Below are 21375 nucleotides of genomic sequence, written 5' to 3'. Positions count from 1 at the left end.
GAATATAAAACCGCTCTCACAGGCGCGTTCGCTCACTGCTCTGAGAACAAATACAATCACAGGTTCTTTCTTTTCTGCTATGTGTACTCCCAGCTTCTCCGGGGGTCTCTGGGCATACAGGGAAGCTGCCTGCTGCTCTCTGAGAAGCAGCACTAGAAAGGCAAGGGTGGGACCCTTGTTTATCCTCTTAGACAGCTAAGAGGATAAACGGGCTGAGTCACAGCACAGTGACGTCAGATCCCTGTTACTTCAGACACGACTCCATCTACAGCTGCAGAGCTGTGGTCGCTTTCAAACTGAGATGGCATCAGGGACCCGGTGTGTGCATTTCTGAAGACATCTGTAGCCGTTACCCCTCAGGCAGGTCTAAACGGTGTTTCTGTTTTATTCACCACCCCCGGTTCCCAGACTATCAGATGCCCTTTCAAATTCTAGGAAACAAGCTCTCCTCCTCTCCAACATTTTCTTTCTAGTTGATTTTTTTTTAAGTAGCAAACCTTGAACACGTTGTATGATGAGTGGCTGACAGCCCTGGAGAGCATTTTCGGCCCCTCTTAATGTTCTCAAAATGTGTCCTCCGTTGTGTTCTGTAAAGGCCTTCGATTTTCTGTCTTATTTTAAGCATGTTGGGAAGGGCTCTAGCAAAGTATATGAGAGTGGCTTTACGTTTGGCAGTGCGACATTTGAGTGTTTTTGTCTTTGTGTCCTGCCTTCGTCCCTCTTTTGAGATGTCCTGGCTTGTGTGGATGACAAGGTCATGTCAGAGCTTCCAGTGTGGGTGGCTGGGACTCAGGTGTCGGAGGGTGCCGGGGCCCTTGTGACTCAGATCTGTGTCCGCGTGATGCAGTCAGTCACCTCTGAGAGGTGATTGCATCACAAGGGTAGGACCAGGGACTCCTGCAGAAAACCTCACCAGGGCAGCTTCCTCATGCCCGAGGAAGGGACAAGGCCCTGGCAAACAGCCTGGACTGCCCTGTGGGCCTCTGGCTGCCCTGGCTGGGAGAAGACGTTGGCACAGTTGGCAACCGGCCGTGCCAGCTCCTCCTCCAGGCTTGCGCTCATCTGGACTTGGGCCCCAGTTCCCTCTGTAAAGTTTAGAGCTTGTGCCCAGCTCCAGCTTCCTCCGCCCCTCCGAGCAGCAGTCTCTGCTAACCTCCGGCTGCTCAGGGCACTCTTTCGTGAGGGTGTGGCTTCACCCTTCCTGGAGGGAGCTCAGGAAATGCCCTGACAACTCAATCACATGCAAACTGAAGACACATCCCCATGGCAGAGCAAGGACTCTGTCTGAGGGAAGGCTGACCAGGAGGCTGGGAAAAATCTCCAGGCACACGGCATGGGGCTCTTGCTGGTGAGCTATGCTCTTTTCTGCCTCCACTGGATCATCTGTAACAACCGTGCATTGTTCTGTAATGGTCTCAGTTTATACCTGTCTCTCTCCTCAGGCAGGAGATGCCTATAGAGTGGAGTAGACATGCTGTTAAAGAAGCTGATGTGTACACTTCTTAAACTTCAGTTTGAAATAATCACACACTTACACAAGGGCTGCAGAAAGAACATAAAGTCCTTCAGCCTCCCAAGTGTTGCACAGCCACAGTACAATGACCACGATCAGGAAATCGATGTCAACACAATTTCCTTAAGTCCTTAAGAGCCATGATTAAAATTCTGTCAGTTCTACTAATGTCCTTTTTTTCTGGCTTAGAGTCACTTCAGTTCAGCTCAGTTCAGCCGCTCAGTCGTGTCCGACTCTTTGCAACTGCAGCGTGCCGGGCCTCCCCATCCGTCACCAGCTCCCGGAGCTTGCTCAGACCCATGTCCATCGAGTCGGTGATGCCATCCAACCATTCACCCTCTGTCATCCCCTTCTCCTCCCATCTTCAATCTTTCCCAGCATCAGGGTCTTTTCCAATGAGTCGGTTTTTCGTATCAGGTGGCCAAAGTACTGGAGTTTCAGCTTCATCATCAGTCCTTCCAATGAATATTCAGGACTGATTTCCTTTAGGATGGACTGGTTGGAGCTCCTTGCAGTCCAAGGGACTCTCAAGAGTCTTCTCCAACACCACAGTTCAAAAGCATCAATTCTTTGGTGCTCAGCTTTCTTTATGGCCCAACTCTCACATCCATACATGACCACTGGAAAAACCATAGCCTTGACTAGTGAGAGTCACTTCCTATTACCTTTATTTGTCAAACCTTCATAGAAGAGACTATGTGCTGGGCCCACTCCTAAGTCAGACTCTTTCCACACATCTCATCTCATCTTCACAATCTCATTAGTTTGGCTTCTGTTCAGGTCAACACTTGACTGATGGCCAGGATGAGGCTCAGAGAAGGTAATAAACTTAGAGGTCACACAGCAATCAACTGCAGTGCTAATGTTTGAAGCAGATATGTCCTTCTCAGGAGCCCGAACTCCTCACTTTATGCATCCACACAGCTGGGTGGCTGGATGTCCACCCTACCCTCTAAGTGCCCCATCCCGCCTGCCTTCGTGTCCTTCTGTTGCCCCAGGAGGTAATATGAGAATATCCTGCAGAGCCCGCAAGACCACGACAAACCTACAGCAGGACTTCAGGAAAGGATCTCTAAGCGCAGCTGAACCTTCCTGGTATTTTTTTTTTAACTTAAATAGAGTTCAGAATTGTAGCAACCTTGATACCGTGTTCGAGCGTCTAGCTTAAAAACCTGTGCTATGTGGACTCTGAATCTGTTGCTCAGCACAGAGTCATCTGGTGCTTTGCTGACTCACTGACTGGTTTTGGTTCAAAGTTGACAATAAAAATCTTTTGTTTGTGGCCTGAGTTTCCTTGGTGCAGCCCAACTGATGTATGCACGGCCCCCAGTCAGACTTGCGGCCACTCTTTGGTCTTCTCGACTTGTACTTCAGGGACTAATTCTAAGTCTGCAGCACCTCCTCAATACAAAAGTTTCAAAGAATTCTCTGAGAATAAAATATGGCTGGACTAAGAACTGGTTGGATGCAGCAGCTGATTTACGAACTATGTACTGACAGTGTTTGCCACTGGAGATCGGTCTCTGGAGGAATATCATGTCTCTCTCTCTGGGACACATTCAACCTGTTTTACAGCAATTTGGGTGAAGCCAGAAAAGACATGCTTATCCAATCTGCAGATGACAGACTTATGAGATGTAGCTAACAAGATAAATGACAGACTTGAACTACAGAGGCCCCGACAGGCTAGAACACTTGACTAAAGCCACAAGATGAAATTAAACAGAGATATGTGTCAAGGCCTGCATTTAGGAGCCAAAAATCGATTGCACAAGTACCGGATGGGGAAAACCTGGATTTATAGCCATTCGTGTGGAAAAGACTCAAGAAGAGTTTCAATCGACCACAGACTCGACTTGGAGCCAAGAGCAGACCTGGCTACTGTGAAAGGGAGCCCCCTGAATCACATCCACTGGGGAAGTGTTAACAGAGGAAGCAGGTAATGGCCTCCCCAGGCTTGGGCTGGCCATGCAACGTTGGGAGGATGATGGGCAATCTGGAGGGCCGCATTTTCAGATGGAAACACTAGAAAACACTTGTACATGGCTCTTCCAGACCCCGAGGTGTCCTAGAACCAATGTCGTAAGATGGAGAAGCCCTTCACAGGTCCTTGTCGGCCAGAGGAGTGGCTCTAGGCCTGGCTGAGTATCAGAAATACCAGGGGAGCTCTCAGGGAAATCGGATACAGGTTTGTGTAGAAGTGTGACATCTGCGTTTTTAAAAGATCTCCAGGAGTTTCTGATAGGCAGCCAGGACTTCGAGCCACTGGCCTAAGAAATAGGCTGAATTTCGCAGTTTGGATTTCAGAGGAGTGGAGGTTCACTTTGAGAGCACCCTCCCACCGAATTTACACTCTCCACTTGTGCATTGAACTGTGGCCCCCCGGAACTCATGGTGGAGTCCTATCCCCAGTTCCCATGGATGAACGCATCTTCATCTGGAAATGCAGTCTCTGCAGAGGTGAGCACGTTAAAATGAGATCACCCTCCACCGGCACTGACCCAGTCCGACACAGTGGGTTAGAGCAGAAGATGGAGACGCAGAGACACAGAAGGGAGGTGGCCCTGTGAAGACGGAGGCAGGACACACGAGGCTGCCGCGAGCCGGGGCACCAGAGAAACTGCAAGAGGGAGGGGCAGGGCTCTGCCCAACCTCACCTTTAGGCCTCTGGCCTCCATGCTGTGAGATGGTAAATTTCTGTTGTTCAAGTCACCCAGCTTGTGGCACTTCATTATAGCGGCCCGGGGGAACTGAGACAACCTTCATAGGGGCCTCACTCCACAAAAGCAAGCTCCTCCCGGGCCCTGCACATGTCCTGGCAGCCCTGCCTGCTGTTGCCCACAAGGTCTCTCAGCCACCCCGCCCCACGTGGCTGAGTCCTACTGACCCTCCACACTGTGCTCCCACACGCTTCCAGGAAACCACACAGATGCCGCTGGCCAGACCCCCGCAGCAGCACCTCATCTTGCATCTGGGGTCTCTGCTGCAGCATGTGGGCCATGTCCCAGCTGACACAGGACCAACCCTGCCGTCCCCACCGAGCCGTGAGATGCAGAGGACGGCCTCTGTGACTGTCGTTTCAGTAACCAAAGCACCCAGCACCGTGATTTACACGTAACACACATACGGCAAATATCTATTAGAAGCCCAGAAACACGAGAATGTGTTTAGAGAAGACACCGAAAAGACATATAACAGCTACCTTGAGATGTTTAACCATCAATTGACAGCAGTGTGGGGCTTTTCAGGTGGTGCTAGTGGTAAAGAACCCTCTTGCCAATGCAGAAGACGTAAGAGACACGAGTTCGATCCCTGGGTCAGGAAGATCTGCCTGAGGAGGAAATGGCAACCCCTCCAGTATTCTCTGGAGAGGGAAATGGAAACCCACTCCAGTATTCTTAACTGGAGAATTTCACGAACGGAGGAGCCCGGCAGGCTACAGTACATGGGTGGCAAAGAGTCGGACACGACTGAGGGACTTTCACTTCACTCAGGTATTCTTGCCTGGAGAATCCCCTGAACAAGGAAACTGGCGGGCTACAGTCAATGGGGTCACAAAGAGCTGGACACGACAGGGACGTAGGAGGCGTGGACAACAACATGGGCATTTTCCTGTGGTTCCAGAAGCAAAAGGAACAGGAGAAGCAAAAGAATCTCCTCACCACTCAGAGTATCTGTGAATCAAACTGCCTGGAGAAAGGAGGGACCCTCAGGTTTGGATGCTTGAGGCAAGGGCAGTTGCTGTTTGGGCAGGGCTTCTGGCAGCTGTATTTCTAAGCTGAAGTTCCGAGGAGAGTTCCGGAAGATAACACACTTTTGGGAGACATCTGGGTATCAACAGGATCTAAACACTTGAGCCTGGGTGAAACCATCCAGAGACAGGTCCGTGCAGACAAGAGGAGAGAGACGAGTCACGAGGACAGGGCCGTCAGGCCCCGGGGGCAGGAAAGCTGAGGAGCCGGTGGAGGAGGAGGCCAGGAGGGGAGCCTGGTCGGCTGGGAGGGCCGCACCCAGCGCGCCCTCCCTTCTGAGGGAACCTCTCCGAGTCATCTGACCAGAGCTACCCCAGATCCTACAGCCACTGCCCCCCAGCAGTGGGCAGCCCAGCCTGGCACTGCTCTGCTGGTCTGTGCAGGCTGCCAGCAGCATCCTCACACACGGCTCCCAGGTCACACACTCCAGTGCCAGACCAATCTGTGCTTTGAGTGCAAGCGTGCTGGCTAACTTGGGAGCTAGCTCTCAGCTACTGAGATTTAGGTGGCTCAGTGGTAAAGAACCTGCCTGCAATGCAGGAGTTGTGGGTTCAGCCCCTGGGTTGGGAAGATCCCCTGGAGAAGGGAATGGCAACCCACTCCAGTATTCCTGCCTGGAAAATTCCATGGACAGAGGAGCCTGGCGGGCTACAGTCCCTGAGGTCACGAGGAGTCAGACACACCATAGCAACTAAACAACAACCGCTGAAAAATACTTTGGAAGCAACTTGAAGAAAAACCTTTGAGGTCATGATCCTCTCCCACATTTTGACTAGAGATGACATTTAGTGATGATCAGATGCAATAAACTAATACCAGTCTAACTCTCACTGTTTATTAACTCATTCTACAAAGATTGAGACCTGCTGTGAACCAGCAGATGTAATACGTGCTGGGTGGGGATGGACAGCAGAGAGCAGAAACACGTCCCACACCTGCCCTCCACCCGCTTCCAGTCCAGTGCATAGAGAAAGATGTATAAACACAGAAAATTAATTCCTTAGTTACAAATTTTGACATGTGCTATGCAGAAAATGCCAAAGAATGTCCAAACTACCACACAACTGCAGTCATTCATATGCTGGCAAAGTACTGCTCAAAATTCTCCATGCCAGGCTTTAACAGTACATGAATCGAGAACTTCCAGATGTACAAGTTGGATTTAGAAAAGGCAGAGGAACCAGAGATTCATTGCCAACATTCACTGGATCACAGAAAAAAACAAGGGAATTCCAGAAACATATCTACTTCTGCTTTACTGACCATGCTAAAGCCTTTGATTGTGTGGATCACAACAAACTGTGGACAATTCTTCAAGAGATGGGAATACCAGACCACCTGACCTGCCTCCTGTGAAACCTGTATGCAGGTCAAGCAGCAACAGTTAGAACTGGACATGGAACAATGGACTGGTGACAAATTGGGAAAGGAGTACATCAAGGCTGTATGTTGTCACCCTGCTTATTTAACTTCTGTGCAGAGTATATCATGTGAAATGCCAGGCTGAATGAAGCACAAGCTGGAATCAAGATTTGCAGGAAGAAATATCAATAATCTCAGACACGCAGATGATACCACCCAATGCATAGAGGAACTAAAGAGCCTCTTGATGAGGGTGAAAGAGGAGAGTGAAAAAGCTGGCTTAAAACTCAACATTCAGAAAACTAAGATCATGGCGTCCAGTCCCATCACTTCATGGCAGATAGATGGGGAAACAATGGAAACAGTGACAGACTTTATTATTTTGGTTGGGCTCCAAAATCACTGCAGATGATGACTGCAGCCATGAAATTAAAAGATGCTTGCTCCTTGGAAGAAAAGCTATCACAAACTTGGACACTGTATTAAAAAGCAGAGACATTGCTTTGCTGACAAAGGTCCATCTAGTCAAAGCTATAGTTTTTCCAATAGTCATGTATGAATGTTAAGAGTTGGACCATAAAGAAAGCTGAGCGTTAAAGAATTGATGTTTTTGAACTGTGGTGTTGGAGAAGGCTTTTGAGAGTCCTTTGGACTGCAAAGAGATCAAACTAGTCCATTCTAAAGAAAATCAATCCTGAATATTCATTGGATGCTGAAGCTGAAGCGCCAATATTTTGGCCACCTGATGCGAAGAGCGAATCATTAGAAAGGACCCTGATGCTGGCAAAGATTGAGGGCAGGAGGAGAAGGGGACGACAGAGATGGTTGGATAGCATCGCCAACTCAATGGACATGAGTTTGAGCAAGCTCCGGGAGATAGTGAGGGACAGACAGGGAAGCCTGGCGTGCTGCAATCCATGGGGGTCACAAAGCGTTGGTCACAACTGAGCATCTGAACAACAACATGCAGAAAAAGCACAGGGCACACCGAGGGACATAATTAACACTGAGTCCTTTCTGAAGACGCGCCGCTTTATCAGGGGCCTAGAGGAGGCTGCCAGTGCACGTCTGCCGGCTGTGCGGCTCACTCCGAGGTCTTTGGGAGGTCACTCCACTGGCTGAGTTTAGGACTTTGTGACAGAATCAACTGCAGCCACCTCCTTGGTGTAAAAATAGCATCTCCCTCTGCTGACAGTCGGGTTGCTCAGCAACCTGGTTTTTTCCTGTTTCTTTCTGAATCTCCTAGTACACTAATTTTTCATTGGCCCTTTGGGTAATTAGTGTGGGAGGGCTGATTGGCCAGAACAATCTGATAAGTCATGCTGGCCAGAGTGAGGGGGCTGTGATGCTATGAGGGAGGGAGCAGGACTCCTAGAGGCCCCGCGGATGCCGACCCCTTGGGCCGACTCTGGGGCTTCGCCACCCCAGCCTCAGGCTGAGGGAACCAGGGGGAGGTTTTCAAAGACAAATGGGGGTCTTTTCTGTTAATTCTCAAGAGTAAAGACATCAAATGAGTGGGCATGGAGTCACTTCTGTCTCCTGAACGCACACACACACACCTATCAGGAAAGGACAAGAGACGGAAGCTGAAGACCTTCCAAGCCCAGTGAGCATTGATCAGTAACAGAAAAAGAGGACAGGGCAAGCCAGGGATGAAGCTGAGTCCTCCTTCCAAACTCCTTTCTCAAGGCCAGACTCAATCATTGATCTGCAAAGTATAACTGCGGTGTTTCACCTGTCTTCAGCACTTCTCATGCATAGCACAATGAATATTGCATGGATTAAGTATTTGATATCACCTGGACTAACCAGAGTACTGGCAATGGGATCTGATTAAAGATCTGAACAAGCTAATGACTAAAACCAGGCCTGGGGCCACTCTCGCTTGGTAGAGAGACTGTGTCTCGGGTCACTGTCACTGGACGTGATTGGTGACAGAGTGGGAAGCCCAGGGTGTGTGAGATCTGCAGGGTTAGGCCCAGTGTGGCCCCCGCCTGCACATGCCCTGAACTGTCAGCCTGACTCTCGATGGGCAGGTTTTGGTGATTCACAAGGAAAACATTCACCCAGTTGGAAGCACCGTCTCTATTGGGATGGGGCCGTTTTCTTTTCTGTCACATCTCCAGCACCCAGCCAGGTACCCAGCATGACACTGGTGCCCCCCACTAGCCGGATGAGCTGATGCACACATAGACAAGTGGACCACCACACCAAGCAGCAAAGGATGGGCTTTGTTTCCTGTTATTCCTGACTCCACACCAGGAATCTCTTCAAATTCACTTTGCAAAGCAAGTCATCTGAAATATAACTAACGATGTCATTCTCCTGTTTTAAATTACCAGTGGCTCCTGGGCACACAGACTGAAGCCCAAGGTCCTCAGCAAAGCTGCAGGCTGCACGGCCAACCTCCACCTGCTGTACCCTGCCCTCGCCTCACTCTGCTGTCCACCCTCCACCAGCACAGAATGGCCCAGCACTCCCACACGCATCTGTGCAGCTGGGTCTTGATTTCAGCTCCTCTTTCCTGTGCTTGGAACGGCCTCCTGACTGTCTCCACTGTTCCTTTAAGACTCCATCTGGAAACCACCTCTGGTGGGGCCTCCCCTTTCTGCCCCTGGGGCCTGCCCAGGCCTTCTACTCAGCCTGAGAAATCATCAGAGGGCATCTGGACAACCAACTGCTCTTGCTACTTCTCAGTCAGGTGCTGTGATTCCCAAGTGGACGGGTTCTTCTCATTTCATTTGTTCCCACGACCGAGCACAGTCCTGTCACATAAAACTGTACAAAGGTATTAGCTGATCTGATATTCACTGTTGAAGTCTGAGCATCGGGGGATTTGCGTACCTTCTGTTGTCAAAGTTGCTTTACCAACAGTCTCAGTCTGTTATTAACATTCGATCACTTTCTTCTTACATTATTTGTGTGAAATGTAGGATACAGTGATCAATATTTCTTTTCAGATTGAATAAAACAAAGACAAGTCTTTTTTTTTTCAATAGCAACACTGGCTGCATGTGCAGGTTACGACTGCTTCTCATAAGCTCACGGCCTTTCCAGATCTCTGTTCAGGGAAGCCCACCTCATGTCTCCCCCTCTGATTGCGCCCTGACTTCTTTCTCAGAGAGCCACAAGATACACATCAGGATTTGAATCTGGCCTTCAGTGGCTGAAGGTACATGATGCTGACATAGGTAAGAAGTCAAACAGCTCCTGGGAAATGAATTATTTTCTTTGATTTGTGCTTCTGGCTTCCAAGTCTCAAGCACCAGTTAACTAACTGACTTTTATCAATCCTGACTGACTGGGACGTTTTGCCATCGTATGCATGGATTGACCACCCTGAAGTATGTTCTTTTCCTTGCACTTTGCTTGATGTCATGGACTCACATTGTGCCCTCACAGACCTGGCTTTCTACAGTGGCCCGTGTTCCGTCAGACAAAGGTTACTTGTGAGCGAGTCGACTACAAAACCACTTGAATTTGTGTTCTCCATCCACAGAAGAGAGTTCTACAAAGTGCTTCCCACCAGGGATGATACGTTCTGGCCTTGCTTTGCATCCAAAGGCGGCCTCACAGCAGACCCTGGTCAGTGGAACATCGGTGGAAGCACCAGCTGTCCTTCCTGGACCCAAACGTACAAACGTACAAGGGTGCCTTCTCCACACTTGCTCCTTCCACAGCGTGAGTGCAGACACACGCGTCCCTGGGGAGCAGGCTGGGATGAAAGGGGGCCTGGGTCCCTGAGTCTCTCACTGGGGGAAACCTGCCTGGGTCAGGAACCCACTGTGCTATGAGCCAGAAATAAAATCCTACTGTATTTGCGCCTTTTTTGGTGACTTGTTTCTTACAGCATCAAGCTCACTAGTAGCCTATGGAACTGAGCAAGGCAGAAGCATAGGTCATTTTGGCACTGTTTCCTCATGTCCTGTATTTAATTCATTACCAAGTCCTGTTGTTTTATTTCCCAAGTAAACCTGAGACAGGGTGAAGGAGAGTCATAGGCGGTTAATGCATTAGGAGGGGTCCAGTTTTATAGAATTTTATAAGTAGGAAGGTAGGGGTTTGGATATTCATTCTTGTGCATTGGGACCGCACTGGAGAATGGCAATCAATGGAGATTTTAGACGGTTCCCGTTTCTGAAAGGTGTCTCTGACTGCTCTGGCCACAGCGTAGCGGGACGAGAGAAGAGGACGGAAGACAGACAGGCCGCTGCAGAGAGCAGCTGCACAGGCTCCGAGCGGTGCAGAGGGAGGGAAGCACATGCGGTTAAGACTGACTCTGAGATTGCTTTAAGGTTTGACTGTCATATGGAAAAGAAAGAGGGAGATCAAAGATGGCCACTAGCTTTGGTTGGAGGTTCATACCATTTCCTGAGATGCAAAAGCAGGGAAGAGAAAGAAAGAAACTGAAGTGCAAAGCAAGAATTCTCCCTTGGAGGTGTTAAGTGTGAGATTTCAATTAGACATCCACATGGAGAGGCCCAGAAAACTTTTCATGTCACAGTCTGGTGCTCACTGAAAAGATGAAAAGTGGAGGTAAAATTCTGGACATTACTTTCATAAAGATTAATATTTAAAACCATCATTTTGGATGAGGTCATTTGGGGAAAAAGTATATATACAGAAAAGGGCTTGGTGCTCCAACACTTAGCAAAGAGAGAAGACAGAACTGCAGCTAGGAACTAAGAGGGAGATATCACAGGAGCCAAGGGAAGAGCACAGCCAAGGAAGAAGAGGTGGTCAGTGGTGTCAAACTAGCTAACTAATGCAAGTGAGGCTTCCCTGCTGGCTCAGACAGTAAAGGATCTGCCTGCAATTTGGGAGACTCGGGTTTGATCCCTGCATTGTGAAGATCCCCTGGAGAAGGAACTGGCAACCCACTCCAGTATACTTGTCTGGAGAATTCCATGGACAGAGGAGCCTGGTGGGCTACAGTCCTTGGGGTCACAAAGAGCTGGACATGACAGAGCCACTACCACACAACTAACAGAAGCTAGGCTGTGGGGCAACACGAGGAGCCCGCAGAAGAACAGGGTTCATTTTAACAAGAGCAGGCAGCCTCTTATTTCAACAGATACCTGGAAAAGGGGGAAGAAAAACCAGATGAAAACTAAGACGAGGTTAGCAGCCCCCCACAATCTACAGGAAAATTTGGGGGACATGAAAGGGGGGTGGACTGTAGCTATTAACATGAGGTTCTGTTCCTGTGGAAGCTGTTCTGCAGCAGGACTTGGAAAACTGGATAAAGCCGTGGTGTTTGGCTTGGCCTTTCTCAGGTGGAGCATTTGACAGGCACCCACAAGACTCTTCCTGAACCCCAGAGAGCACAGACTAACAAGTGACTGTTAGCAACAGCTCCACGGCTTGGGTTAAAAAGTGGGAGGGGGAAAAAGGTAGATTCTCCATCTGCAGCAGATGAAGAAACCAGGAGGCACTGCTTTCTGAGCAGATGTCAAAGACAACAGCCAGGAAAGAGCAATGATCCTAAGGACAGCAGAGGGCTTAATTTTTCTTGGGAGTAGCTGATTACAAACAATGGATTCCATTGCCAGTGGCAGGGCAGGAACCCTTGAGAACAGGCAAGGGGAATTAGGAAGTATCGACACACAGCCTACACATGATAAACAGAAAACTCCAGTGAAACCTGGAGGCGCCGCCAAAGCAAGTTACACACTTGTTAGCTGACAGTGGGGTTTTAGATGCCATTTTTCACAGTGAAAGGCACGCTGCCTAAAGGTGGGCAGAAGATGCCATCTGAGAACATGGGAACTCCAGCGTCATTGACAGGAGTTGGCTTTGAATTGAACCATCAATTCAAACGGCTTTGAATTTGAAACCCCGGTAAAGTTTGATAAATTGTATGCTTCTAACACCAACTTGAAGGAGCTGAGGTGGCTCAGATGATAAAAATCTGCCTGTAATGCAGGACATCTGAGTTTGAAACTCTGAGTCAGAAAGATCCTCTGGCAAAGGGAATGGCCACCCACTCCAGTACTTTTGCCCAGAGAATTCCATGGACAGAGGAGCCTGGCGGGCTACAGTCCACAGGGTTGCAGAGAGTCAGACATGACTGAGAGAATTACACTTTCACTGGAGGAGCTGAACCAGAGTGCTACTCTCTTCTCTCTTCTGATTCTCTATCACCTTCCTCTACATACATACATACACATGTCATCTGCCGTAATCCGTAACTGCTGATGACAGAGCAGGCGTAAACTGCAGAAAAGGTCCTGCAAACTCCACATTTCCGTAGGAAAATAGCTGTTTGGATTGTAAGCTCACCAAGTACAAGCAGTGGGGATTTAGGGTTGTGTTTCCCAGGCAGTCACCCCGCTTATTTAACTTATATGCAGAGTACATCATGAGAAACGCTGGGCTGGATGCAGCACAAGCTGGAATCAGGAGTGCTGGGAGAAATATCAATAACCTCAGAAATACAGATGACACCACCCTTATGGCAGAAAGCAAAGAAGAACTAAAGAACCTCTTGATGGAAGTGAAAGAGGAGAGTGACAAAGTTGGCTTAAAACTCAACATTCAGAAAACTAAGATCATGGCATCTGGTCCCATCACTTCATGGCAAATAGATGCGGAAACAGTGGAAACAGTGACAGACTTTATTTTGGGGGCTCCAAAATCACTGCAGATGGTGACTGCAGCCATGAAATTAAAAGATGCTTGCTCTTTGGAAGAAAGATTATGACCAACTTAGGCAGCATGTTAAAAAGTAGAGACATTACTTTGCCAACAAAGGTGCGTCTAGTCAAGGCTATGGTTTTTCCAGTAGTCATGTATGGACGTGAGAGTTGGACTATAAAGAAAGCTGAGGGCCAAAAAATGGATGCTTTTGAACTGTGGTGTTGGAGAAGACTCTTAAGAGTCCCTTGGACAGCAAGGAAATCCAACCAGTCCATCCTAAAGGAAATCAGTTCTGAATATTCTTTGGAAGGACTGATGCTGAAGCTGAAACTCCAATACTTTGGCCACCTGATGCAAAGAACTGACTCATCTGAAAAGACCCTGATGCTGGCAAATATTGAAGGTGGGAGGAGAAAGGGAGGACAGAGGATGAAATGGTTGGATGGCATCACCAACTCAATGGACATGAGTCTGAGTAAACTCTGAGAGTTGGTGATGGACAGGGAGGCCTTGCGTGCTATAGTCCATGGGGTTGCAAAGAGTCAGACGTGACTGAGCACCTGAACTGAACTTCCCAGGGAGAAACATGGGTCTGGAAAAAGCTGCTTCTCTATCTTGATACAAAGCTTTATCTTGATAATTTACAGGAGTATCAAGAAAATGGAACACAGAAGTCTCAGTGTTGGCTCAACCCAGTTTGGAAGCAGTGGAAGGATCCCCATCTGTTCCATAGAAAATGAAGTTTGTTGCAGGTTCTGAAGAAAACCCTGACTTTATCACAGGTACTCCTATTAGGGCTCCCTGGTCAAGACCAGCCAGTGATAGAAAAAGAAGAGGAGGAAATATGTTTTTCAGTCATCACAGGATTTTAATTACTCCATGAATAGGTCTTGACCTGATGATAGGAGGCAGCTGGATCATAAATTTTTCAAAGTTATAATACATTTTTACAATTGCTCACCTGATCAGCTGCCCTATGTTTGGCAAGGGCACCATCCCTTCAGGCAAATAGGAGATAAAAGAGAAAATGGCTTCAGGATAAAATTAACTAAAGCAGTGGCCTGATACTTTACAGAGGTGTCAAGAGCAACATTAAAAAGGCATTTGTAACCGGCCACCTACTTGGTTCCAGGTGGAAGAGGGTGCAAACAGACTGGACAAGGCCACCAGTTTGCTCCTCTGGGCTTGCAGGAGGTTCCCAAGGCCTGGCTTCATCCTGAAGGATGAAATCCACCCAGGAGGGCCTCTCCTGATACCCAAAGACCCAGCTTGAGAAGGCCGGCCAATCTCACAGCTGGCCACAGTGTGGCCCATAAGCCCCCAGGGGTTAACATGCGAAGAGGCCAAAGGGGGACCCTGATGTCTTGCCCCCCCCCAGCATTCTCGGGGGACGCTCCACCTGCTCCAGGAAGTGCAAGTAGGTGGAGGTGGTGGTTATCCAGGCAGAGGGGGCCCTTCTGCTAGCAGGACCCCCAGCACCTCCTCTGACAGGCCTCCCTGTGACCCCCAGCCTCACCCGCAGACTCCACTGCTAGACGCTGTGGTGAAAGGCCCACCTGGGGACCCCCAGCATCCTCCTGGGGTTCCAGCCAGCCCCAGCGGGAGTCAGGACAGGTGGCTTCCCAGTTCCTCTCATCCCAGGGCTTTTGTAAGAGTCTGTCCCCTGTGACTGCTCTTGGCATCCCTGGGCTGAGACCCTGGGCACCCTCTGTGGGAAGAGCCCCAGCCTCTCTGACCTGCACATCGTAGCATCCACAGCTCGGGGGCGGGGGGTGGTCAGATCATTCACAACTGTGATGGGAGCCCACAGGGAGCGGAAGCGGTGAACGTCACTATAACTCTGCTCCTGTCCTCTCCTGGGTAACTTTTTCCAAGCGAAAGTCTAGCGGATTCACAGCGCTGTTACTTTCCGGTGTACAGCCGAGTGCTTCAGTTATACATAAACACACATTTGTTCTTTTTTCAGATTCTTTTCCATTCTAAGTTCTTGCAAGATACTGAGTTCCCTGTCCTCGCCTGGGTCCATCTGAATGACCCCAGGTAGCCCCTCATTCCTGAAGGATTTCCTCCTGCCAACATCAGCCGTGCAGATGCCCGTGCTGTGCCAGGGGGTCTCTCACAGCGGCTCCTCAGTCGGTCTCTTCTCCTCACACGGTTCACCACTGCCCACCGCCCCCCAGTCCTCCGCACCCGGTACCCCCACCCTTCTCTCGGGGCCACCTCTTGCCCTGCGGCTCCCCACATGGGGGACTCCTCTGTCCACCTCTGGTCTCATTCCTCTCCTCAGCAGCCCAGCCACCACCAGTGAAGCCCATTAATAATTCCCAGGAAATAAACCCGGAATCTGGGTTATAAAGTAAAGTCTAATCTTTTTTTCTTCCTTTGCTCTCAGTCTTGCTTCCTTCAGCGCGGGCACAAGCCTCACACCCAGCCCAGGACCCCAAGGTTCAAGATGGCGGCCGGCAGTGCGCAGAGAGGCTGCGCAGTGGACCTGAGCGGAGCAGCCGCGCCCCGGAGCCCCGCCCCCTCCCTAGCCCCGCCCATCCGGCCAGTGCCACGTGGTGGGCACAGGCCTCACACCCAGCCCAGGACCCCAGGGTTCAAGATGGCGGCCGGCAGTGCGCAGAGAGGCTGCGCAGTGGACCTGAGCGGAGCAGCCGCGCCCCGGAGCCCCGCCCCCTCCCTAGCCCCGCCCACCCGGCCAGTGCCACGTGGTGGGCACCGCTCAGCGCACCCCAGTGGAGGGCTTTGCTCTCCCTTCTACCAGGACTCCCTGCTCCAGACCGCGTGCTCTCCTGTCAGGCCTCCATCACTGCGGTGACCCCTGTCCCCATCTCCTTCTTGCCGCCTTCCCAGCACCAGACCTCGAAAGCCGCTTCTGTTTCCTATCTCCACCTCCCCCTCCCCCGTGGCTTCAAATAGCACCAGTGCCCGTGACTCCACGCTTAATTTTCAGCCAGAACCCCCGGCCAGAGGTCCCACTGCAAGCCCAGCTGTGCTCACCCCTTCACCCCCTGGCACCCCTTTCTCCAGGCTTCCCACTTCGTAAAAAGATCCTTGCTCCTAGTTGCCCAGGACTTCAATCCCGGAGTCCTCCGGACCTGCCTTCTCCCCCACAGACCTCACCAGTCCGCTGCGCATCACTGTGTGTACAGCGCTGGACCACCACCGCCCCCCATCCGCCTCACCGTGCCCACCGGGCCCAGCTCCAAAGCGAGGGGCTCACCACAGCCTTCCAGACGCCCCAAATTCATCTCTGACGACCCTCCCCTCACTGCCTCCTCTTCCAAGTGGTCAGTGGCTAGCAGTTCACACAGCTTGCTCCCACTAGACCCAGTTTGAATGTTTGTCCCCCCATACCCCTCCAAACACACACACTTCCTACCTCCTTTCCCTGTTTTTTTTTTTTTTCTTTTTTTGTATTGATCACTGTTTTAAAAATGCACCTGTCTTGTTTATTTTCTCCAGTAGAAGGTAAGTCCTGGGCAGGGATTTTACTCCAGTGTTCTCTTTTCTGTGTCCCTACTGCCTGAAATAGTGTTTGGCATGAGGTAAATGCTCCATAAACATACGTTGACTGAAAGATGTGATGTGACATGAAATGACCCAATGTGACATGTTGTGTTGTGATAGATAACCCCATCCTGGGTTGGAACATGAGAGACAAAGGTGACCAGGGGTGGGCAGTACTCAAGGACATACTGAACCTTCAAGGAGTAGGGTGTTGGTGAGGAGGTGATCTACTTGGGCAGAAGACTCAGGAAGTCAGAGATGGTGCCCCAGAGCTGAATAGGGGAGCGGGGGGAAAGGATATGTTTACATTCAGACTCTCCCTGACGAACAGATGGGAATGTTTTGATTGCTCATCAGATAGTCAAATGGGATCTAAATAAATTGCTGACAAATTCGCTAAGTACAGTGCTTTCTGCTTGGAAGATTCACAAAGCAACTAACATATACAGTGTCTACCAGCTTAAAAGCAATACTGCCAGAATAAAATCTATATTTGAAAATTTCTTTTAATAACATCTTGGGTTTTTTTTTTTAAGTCTAATTTGGTTCTTCAAAAGAGATGAAGATTTAGTTCCTAGTAAAAATAAATTTACTTTCTCAATTTCTTTATTCCCATATACTAGAAGATCCTATAACTACACTGGAGTCAAAAATTGCAAAAAATAAGTTCCAAATTTTGCAAATACAACCTAACATGTATCACGAGTGTTACCTTTTGCAAAGCCAAAGAAAAAGAATGTAGATTTGGGGATCAGGAAGCTTGGATCTGAATTGCTTATCAGACATCTTAGCTATTCTGAGCCTCAGTTTCATCACCTGAAAAATGGGAATCCTGATATGCACCTTGCAGAGCTACTGTAAGGACCAGAGCCTGTGTGATCACAGGAACTAGCAGAGTGCCCTGCATATAGCACATACTCCAGGATGGAGCCAACAGCCAATTACCAAAAAATAAAACAAAACATCCTATCTAATCTTGATGTTAGTAAAGGATTTTTAACAATTGTGATGTGATCACAACTCGAAAACTCTCATAACTCTAAAACCCCTGACCATGAACAAAAGCCATCAGTAAATCCTTCTTCCAAAATAATGCTTTTTATTTGAATGAGTCAACTTTTTAATGGAGAAGATAACACGTACATGTTGCATTATTTCCTGAACACTTTCACAAACAACAGGGCTCCTAAAATGGCAAGCAAAGACCTTGTTACATAATTCTGAGTTTCTCAGAATTACATAATTTTTTTTTTTTTTTTTTTTACCGAAAAGGACTTTAGAACCATAGAATTTCCCTAAAAATAAAATGATTTTGTTCTACAGACAAGGACTTGAAGACCAGCTCCCATCTGGTTGTACAGCAAGACCTAGCACAGTCTCCAGATTGTTAATTCATGACTGTCACCTGCACTGTGGCCAGGCCGGCCAGTAAAGCAGATGAGTGAAACCATGGAAAGGTGAGCCCAGGCCTAGAACATCATTTCAAATGAGGCCCTGTCCACCTCTGGTCCCCGACACCAGTGTTCCTGTATTGTAACGTTCTCTATCTGTGGCTCGCCCATCGGGAGCAGAGAGATGCGCTGGCCATGGGACCCAAGCTCACCCCCCACATCTGCACAGCCTCGAAGGGACGGCAGGTCACTCGCCTGGTGAAGTCATCACACCACATGCAGGTTCAGCGCCACACAGGGAGGGGAGAAGTGGGGCTTGAAGAGCTGGGGGAGGGAGCGTGTTTCCAGGGGGTGAGAGGACGCTCTTAGAGGCCCAGAGGGGATGGCGTCTTTGCTCTGGGAGAGGTCTGCCCTCACCTCCTCGGAGCTCACTGCTGGGTCTCCTAGTGGTGTGAAGATTTTACTGATGCACAGTCAGTCCTCATCAGCCATGGATTCCATATCTGTGGATGCCCCTATGCACTAAAATGTATTCGTCCCCCCAAGCCAGGGCTCATGGTGCTTGTGCTCACTATCAGACACACACATGTGCGCGTGCTAAGTCGCTTTTGTTGTATCCGACTCTTTGTGACCCTATGGACCCTTGCCTGCCATGCTCCTCTGTCCATGGAGTTCTCCAGTCAAGAATCCTGGAGAATCTCCTACTTCAGGCGATCTTCTCGACCCAGGAATCGAACCTGCATCTCTTACGTCTCCTGCATTGGCAGGTGGGTTCTTTACTACTAGCGCCACTTGGGAAGCCTGTCAGATGCACAAAGGGAGGAGAAAATTTTAGTGTTCTGATGGAGGCATGTATCCCCTGCTGAAGCCGAACGAGGTGACACCACCTTCGTGTTGCAGCTTGTGCTCCTGTAATAAGTCCCCGCCTTGTCTATGAAGTGCCACGCTTCCCACGCTGTTGTGCTTTGCATGTGTGCGTGTGACGTCACCGTGTAAAATGGCCCCCGAGTCCAGTGCTGAAGTGCTGTTTAGTGCTTTATGGGGAAAGTACATTTGTTAGACAAAGCTCCTTCAGGCCTGAGTAACAGTGCACTTGGCTCTTGAGTTCAATGTCAGTGAAACCACAGTGTATATTAAATAAGGTCTTTAAAAAGAAACACAGAAAATAAGGGTTTTTACTTACCAGTGAACAAAAATGTGACCAGAGGCTGCCGGGAACCTAACCCTATATTTCCCTTGGGAGCAGTGGCTCAGTGTTCACTGTTTCCGTGTCTGTGGCGACCAGAGAACAGAACTACCGTGACGACAAGAATTGACTGTATGTATGCACATATAAAAAAAAAAAAAGACTTTCCTGGTGGCTCAGATGCTAAAAAATTTGCCTGCCATGTGGGAGACCCAGGTTTGATCCCTGGGTTGGGAACATCCCTTGGAGAAGGGCATGGCAATCCACTCCAGTATTCCTGCCTGGAGGATTCCACAGATAGAGGAGCCTGGTGGGCTACAGTCCATGGGGTCACAAAGACACAACTGAGTGACTAACACTTTCACTCTCACATATATATACACACACTCATACATAGTAATAGATATGCCTATGTGCATGTACGTGTGATGACATAAACATGTGTGGGAAGATATGGCTTGTAACTCGGGTCATGGTTTCATGAGAGGCGCCTATCATGATTCAATAAATTACATAAACCAATAAACCAGGAAACCTCAGGAGACGGGAAGTGAAATAGAAAAGAAGCGCACTGAGTCTGCATAAATCATTCATCTGTGGCCTGAATCCAGGACAGGACGTGAGAGAAATGTGTCATGTGTGTGCTTCCCTCAGCTTTGCAGGGAGACTTTATGTCTTCCTTTTAACAACTCTGACTTCACCAGGCCTGTGCGAGTTCCAGCACACAGGGCTTCTTTTCATGCATCTCGATGGTAATACTCTCCCCATATTTTCAGTATTCTAAATATTTTAAGTGTCACAAATTATTTGTCTCCAAGTACTTTAAATTATCAAATGTTAAATGTTAATATGTTAAGCCAAACATCCCCCAAACATGCATCTCTATTGGTGTGAGCATAGGGAAAAAAAGGAGGCTTTTCCAACTGTCAACATTTTAAAGCAGTGTTATCAGCTTTGAGGTTCCCATAGCAACATGCTCCATTGCCTAGGTGACAGTGATTTTATGATGTCACCAATGAGCTAAACAAACGTGGAAAACAAACGGACATGGCCTCCTGAGTGTCCCCACATCTTGAAGTTGCCTCTGGGCCTTGGAAAGGAGACGTAGCAAGTGCAGCTTCATGACATTATGAGGGCATTTCATAAACGTGATCCAGGACCTGACCCATTAAAGCATCCTCACTTTCCAAGGGTTTCCTAACCAAGTGGTCCTTTGCGTTATCCCGTGGGGATTTCTCCCAGCTGCTGAGCAGATGCCAGAATGCTGACATGGCATCTTGGAGGAAAACGCAGCAGCTGCACAAAGGGATGAGGGAGAGGGTGGAATGGATCATGTCCAGGGAGGCTGTCACCAACTCAGGCAGCAGGAGCCACTCTGGAAAAAGTTGACGAGATGTGTGAACCATCCGGGGCCAGTTTCTCCTTTCTCAGACCAAGTGAGAGCCAAAATGCAGGAAGAGATGCCCATCTTGGTTTCACTGTATTCACACGTGTGGAAAAGATAAGTTATACAAGCGGGGAGTAGTTTAAAGTACATTTAAGACCAGAAACCTAGACTCGGAAAAGGATTCCATGCTGTCTTCCAATTCGTCTCACAACTGATTTGGTTGAAAGACACACATGTGGTCAGGATGCTTGTAGAGAAAAAGTGAAGTTTAGAGAATGGGGATGCAGTTCTGATTTCAAGGCACGGAAACACTGTCCTGTTCTATATTTTTGTTCCAAAATCATAAAATAAAGTTTAGACACTTTATAATTCCCCCAAAGAGGGCTTTTAACAAACAGCATGGAGCTCTAAGTTGAAAATGTATAATTGCAGAATGTGTCTAAAGCCAATTTTCTCTTGCAAAAGGAAGGTGTTCACTCTAACTGCTTGCATCCAACTAAAAGTGTAAGAACTAGTCTTAGAGGTTGAGGCCTGGCCAGATATTAGGTTGGACAAGTGTGAGGCTGAAATTGGAGTGATCAGGAAAAAAAAAGAAAAAGACCAGTGAATTTTCAGGAAATTTTAAAATAGAA

Source organism: Bubalus bubalis, chromosome 10, assembly GCF_019923935.1.
Source record: "Bubalus bubalis isolate 160015118507 breed Murrah chromosome 10, NDDB_SH_1, whole genome shotgun sequence".
Taxonomy (NCBI): domain Eukaryota; kingdom Metazoa; phylum Chordata; class Mammalia; order Artiodactyla; family Bovidae; genus Bubalus; species Bubalus bubalis.
Note: the sequence above shows the minus strand (reverse complement) of the source record.